General features: G+C 36.7%; 1 pseudogene; it reads left to right on the forward strand.

Moving 5' to 3' along the window:
- Nucleotides 1-1,549: 1,549 nt before the first annotated feature.
- On the forward strand, nt 1,550-2,786 carry LOC148778946 (E3 ubiquitin-protein ligase SINAT5 pseudogene; annotated as a pseudogene).
- Nucleotides 2,787-6,345: the final 3,559 nt, after the last annotated feature.

Here is a 6,345-nt window from a genome sequence, read left to right on the forward strand (position 1 = left end):
ATCACAAAAATTTCTAGTATTGAAACTATATTTCTTAAAACTATTTGAAAGTGCGCTTTACTTTGATTGTTTGGAGCCTCGACCCTCTACAGACCGCACCCTTTAAAAAAAAAGAAAAAAGGTGCTCCTACAAATAGCGTAGAATGTTGTTTTAGCTGTGTGATGCCTTGAAAATTTATTTTCATCTCTAAATATAAAATTTAATGTTTTAAAAATAAATAAAAGAATTATATAGAGCTGAGGCTCTAAAAAATAGAATTAGAGTTCACCTCAAAAATTTTACTAGAAGAGGTTGTTTTGATGCCCAGGTATTCTTAAGTTGATCATCTCCCCATCAAGATGCATAGACATGAGAAAAAAAATGGATTTTTAGTTTTAAAAATAGTGCATCCTATAATGCATTTTTGGATTGTGAATTTTTAAGGTTTTCATAAGTCTGCTCGATCTACATTATTTTTTAAGCTTTAAACTTTATACTTAGTTATCAAAACATAATTTAAGGCTATCACAAATATTTTCAATATTGAAACCACATTTTTCAACACTATTTGAAAATCGGTTTTACTTTGATTGTTTGGAGCCTTGGCTTTATAAAAACCACATTTGGAGATTCTTTTCTTCTTCTATTTTTCTTGAGAAAAAGAAAATAACATGTTATTGACCTGGAAAGCACTAATTTGTTTGTTTCAATTTATTATCAATTTACCAAATATAAAGCATAATATACGCGACCATCTTCAGTTTTGATTGTTTGAATGGACAGTACGATTATATGGATCTCTTGAATCGTTTGGTCAATATTAAGCATGTATGATGACCATTTTGATTTTTGATTTTTTGAATGGACGGTAATGATCATATGGATTTTAGCAAAATAGAAACTGCTCTTATTCCCAAAATACGCTTAAAAGAAGTTTTTTAACTGGAAGATTTTTAGTTCCCATGTTGTTTTAATCCAAATTTGGGAAGCTTATTAAATTAACCCAACAATTTAACGCTTTACCTATACTTTTTTATTTCCTTTCAGAATAACCATAAAAAAAAAAATGAGGTAATTTGAGGGATTTCTAGTGTAGAATGATGCCATTTCTAGTTGATTTTAGAGGTGTGTTTTTCATAATATAAAGTTGATGTCTTACATAACTTTTTTTTCCTTTTAAAATAATATTTGTTTTCGTAAAACGTAGTTCTATTATTTGGGCTGATAGAATGTGTTATTCTCAAAGTATTATTATAAATTATAGTTATCAAGATTGGACTCGATCAACAAGTCTAACCGGTTGAACGGTGTTTTGGTTTATCTTGCCTATAGTAAATGCTTTATTTGGTCAAACCATTCAAACCGATGTCTAACCTGTTCGACCAGGTGAATAAAGTTTTGAGTTTTTGACAGTTGTTTTGTGTAATGTATTTATTATTGTTATTATTTTTATTTTTCCTTAATCAGGCCAACAGATTTGCCCATAGTCACGCTTGTTTCGAATAGACCAGGAAAACGAAGAAGAGCGGCCCCATATCACCTCTTCACACAAGCTTGCACGCGCTCCTGAAACGCCCTGTTTTTTACAATTTTATGAATCCACCTATTCATCAGTGTAGCAAGGGTCACACACTCTGCTCGGCATGTAAAGCTAGATTGGACGACTGATGCCCCATGTGCCGAGAAGAACTCGGGGACATCAGGTGCTTGGCTTTGGTGATGGCGATGGCGGTTGAGTCTCTCCGGCTCCCCTGCAGGAACCACATTTATGGGTCCCCTGGAATCTTCCCCTACAAAAGCAAGCTCGAACACGAGCTGCCTTATAACTGCCCCTAGTTCGAGTTCAAGTTCAAGTTCAAGGTCGATTATGTTGAATCCGATCCTCAAGAAGCCCTGAACAAGAAATGGGAGGCCCCTCTCTTAACTTGTTCAGGTCAGTACTTCTGTCTACCCTTCGAGTTCTTTCACCTTGGTGCGGCACTGATGTGCATGGCCTTCCTCCGATTCATGGGAGAGGACATAGTGGCTGAAAACTTCAGGTACAGCCTAGAGGTTGTTGCGACCAATGGCCGCAAGCTCATGTGGAATGGAGTCCCTCGAAGCATTCGTGATAGCCTCTGAGAGGTTCGAGATCGCCATGACGGCCTCATAATCCACAAAGATGTGGCCCTGTTCTTCTGCAAAGGTGATCACAACAAGATCGATCTGAAACTCATTTGTCAGATTTGGGAGAATCAACATAACCCGGACCCTGGTGCGAGCATATTGTACTTGAACCATCAAAACCAACTTAGCTATCTGGAATGGAAACCTTATTCAGTAGGATTCTTCTATTGTGCACAGAGAGAGATCATTGAATTCTTCTTATTGTGCAGAGGAACCTGTATGCATGGAAACCTTATTCATTAGGATTCTTCCATTGTGCAGAGAGAGATCATTAAATTCTTTTATTGTAGAGAGAAAAAGAGAGAATCATTTAACTTTGCTGCCTCTGGCCGAGTTTGGAAAGAATTTTGGATTTTCGCAAAAATAAAAAGAGAAGTTCAAAAATATCTTTTGGAAAAGGTTCGTATACTTTCCCTACAGGTATAGCCTAAAGCTTGTTGTGCCCACCGGCACAAAGCTCGAGTGGGAAGGGGTCCCTCGAAGCATTCGTCATAGCCTCCGAGAGGTTCAAGATTGCCGTGACGGCCTCTTAATCCCTGAAGATGTGGTCATCTTATTCTGCAAAGCTGATCAAGCAGGGTTCTATTTCAAACTCATTTGTCAGATTTGGGAGAATCAACAAAACCCGGACCCTGTGTGAGCATATATCGTAATTGAACCATCAAAACCAACTTAGCTACCTGTTTGAATGGAAACCTTATTCATTAGGATTCTTTTATAGTGTAGAGTTTGATATCATGGAATTCCTGTATTGTGCAGTATTGTGCAGAGAGAACCTGCATGCATAGAAACCTTATCCATTAGGATTCTTTTCTTGTGCAAAGACATGTCATTGAATTCTTCTATTGTAGAGAAGACAGTGAGGAATTCGATTGTAGAGAATCATGGGTTAACAAACCCAGGTTTTGAATTAAAACCTTGGTTATGTTAAAACCTGCTTGCTCAAATAAGAATGGCTTTCAATGGGTTATTCAACTCTCATGTTGGATTAATTTTTTGTTAGTTTCTTGTAGGATGCGGCTAGCATGCGGCCAATCCCGCACATGTAGAAATGCAGGCCTGGCAATAAATATATATTTTTAAATATAATTTGATTCTAATTTTTAGAGAATATATTATCTTTAACACGGAGATCATGAATATGAAAAAACAATTGAAAACTAAAAATTATAATTATGTTAGGAAAACTTTTGAATCGTTAGTTACAATTGTTTTTAGATTGACCACCTATTTGCAAACTTTTGGACCATTAGTTGTAATTGTTTTTAGATAGATTACCTATTTGCATCGATCTTTAAGATGTATGCTTTATACCTCTGGACCTCATATTGTAGAAATGTGGTCTAGTACACATGAAACAATTGTTCTTTTCATGTATAATCTTGTGTGCTATTGCATCAAGTTCAAAAGAACTTTTTTTGAACTTTGTGATACACCCAAACTATCATAGCAGGTTGGTTACATCTACAACCCAAATGGAAGCGGGTTTTAGGAGGGTAAGGGCTAAATGGATAAGGGGAGGAGGATTTTCCGTTATGCTTCCCCTTCCCTTTCCATTTGTCTTTTTTTTTTTTTTCTTATTTTTAGCATTATCACTCCTACTCACTCCCACATTACATGTATTCACCATAAGAGAGTTAGGAAGTATTCACCATAGAAGAGTTAGGAAGAGAAGAAGAGATAGGAGTAATGAGTAAGGGAGTAGAAGAAGATGAAGGTTGGTGAGATTTTACCATATGGACCATAGAAGATGGTCCATCCATTACCATCCTCTTACCTTTTCAAGAAAAATGAAATCTCCTCCACTGTTGTAGGCACATCGCCATCAAATTGGCCACAAAGGTCTCCCATGAGGGGGAGATCGAAAGTACAAACATCGTCTTTTGTGTCACCTCATCATATGAGTGACCGGCTCTCTCACTCTCTCTTATACAACTCTTGAACTCTCTTAGATGATCACCCACTTTGGTGTGATCATCCATTTTGCAACAAATGAGATTCCTCATTGTAATGATCCTTTGAGCTTCAGCCTAACAAAAAAAATGAAACCACCACTTTGGCGAAGTGAGAGAATAAAGAGACCACCTACCTTTTTCACTTATTTTGGGGAGGATTATGAGATGATTAGTGAAGAACCCGATGATGAACCTTATTCTTACCTACATGTTATGTCTTGTCTGGATAATAAGTTATGGAAGGAAACCATGCAAGATGAGATAAATTTAAAAAACCATGTATGGGAGATAGTCTGATTATCACATAACCTTAGATCCATTGGATGTAAGTGGATATTCAAAAAGAAACTTAACTCCGAATGGCGTATTGAAAAATACAAGGTAAGACTTGTAGCAAAAGGTTTTACTCAAAAGGAAGGGGTAGATTATTTTGACATCTACTCACCTGTTGCCAAAATGCCTTCCATTAGGATGATCATATCCATAGCAGCCTACCTTGACCTAGAATTACATCAAATGGATGTGAAAACTGTCTTCTTAAATGGTGACCTAAAAGAGGATATATACATAAACCAACCTGAGAGTTTTGTTGTAAAAGAAAAAGAAAAGTTCGTGTACAAACTTAACAAATCACTTCATGGTCTCAAACAAGTTTCAAAAAGATGGTTCCTCAAGTTCCACCAAACCCTGATTAGATATAGATTCAAGCCAAATGAGGATGAGAATTGTGTATACCGTAAGACTAACGAGACTGGCATTACTTTCATGATTTTATATGTGGATGACATTCTCATAGCTAGTAGCACCCTAGACCATATCAGGGACACAAAGGCAATGCTATCAAGTAATTTTGATATGAAAGATATAGGAGAGGCTTCATATATGTTAGGGATTCATATTATAAGAGATAGAGCAGCCCGTACTATTCAATTATCTCAATCTATATATTGCAAGAAAGTTCTTGAGAGATTTGGTATGAGTAAATCTAAGCCTATAGATACACTCTAGAAATGAGAGGAAAATTAAATGTCAATATGAAACCAAACAATGACCTTGAGAGAAATGATATGGAAAGGATCCCGTAGCCGAGTGCTGTAGGATCACTAATGTATTTAACCATAGGAACTAGACTCGATCTAGCTTTTGCTCAAAGCTTGATTAGTCGATTCCAAAGTGATCCTGGATTAGAACATTAGAAAGCTGTGAAAAGAATCATGAGGTATTTGAAAGGAACATTTGATTATGGATTAACCTATGCCAATATGAGCGAGCTTAAAGTTTTAGGATACACAGACTCCGACTATCAAGGAGACCCGGATGACTCGAGATCCACTTCAGGTTATCTATTTCTTTATGCGGATGGTGTCATTTCTTGGCGCACCAAGAAGCAAGACAATGTAGCCCTATCTACCATGGAAGCCAAGTATATGGCTTTAAGTTTCACAACTTTAAAAGCCATTTGGATTAAGAAGTTCTTGAATCATCTTAACTTCAACCCTCTAAAACATGAAACTATTAGAATCATGTGTGACAATCAAGCTGCAATAGCAGTGGCAGTTGAACCAAGGTTCCACAACAAGTTAAGGCATATTAAAGTTCAATATCATAGAGTAAGAGAAGAGATAGCAGCTGGTGAAGTAGAAATTGGTTACATTCCATTTGAGGCTATGCATGCAGATCCATTAACCAAAGGCTTGAGGGCAAATGATTTTATGAGGCATGTGCATGGGATGGGTTTAAAGAGGTTGACATAGTTGTTATTACTTTGTCTATTGCTTATGAATAATAAATTCATGGATAAATTTGCATGCTTTGATTTATTGTGAACGATAATGAGAGAGAGATATATACGAATTTAGGCCTCAAAGGCCAAGTGGGAGAATGTTGGAAATATGGTCTATCAAGGTCTAAACTTCAGTAGTCTCTCATTCAGTGGAAGCGATTGAGATATTAAAATCTTGGTATCTTGCGAAATGAAGTTCAAATTCTTTTACCCTGAGTACACATGAGGCATCGAAAGTTCGCGTGTTGATAAAGCAATTTCTCAACGAGGTGTGAGGGTCACCTCCTAGTCAGGATTTTATAGGTTAGCCTCATGTTTAGCTGCAATTGGCCAAGGTTTAGATAATCCAAATGAGAAAAATATAATCCGAGTACTTATTGAGTATTCACCCTGTATGGAATGGTCAAGACTTATGAGGCATAAGTCTGTATCCTGACACGAGACCATTACATGGCATGTGC

This window comes from Amborella trichopoda, chromosome 13, assembly GCF_054954075.1.
Source record: "Amborella trichopoda isolate Santa Cruz 75 chromosome 13, AtrichopodaSantaCruz75HAP2 v2.0, whole genome shotgun sequence".
NCBI lineage: Eukaryota > Viridiplantae > Streptophyta > Magnoliopsida > Amborellales > Amborellaceae > Amborella > Amborella trichopoda.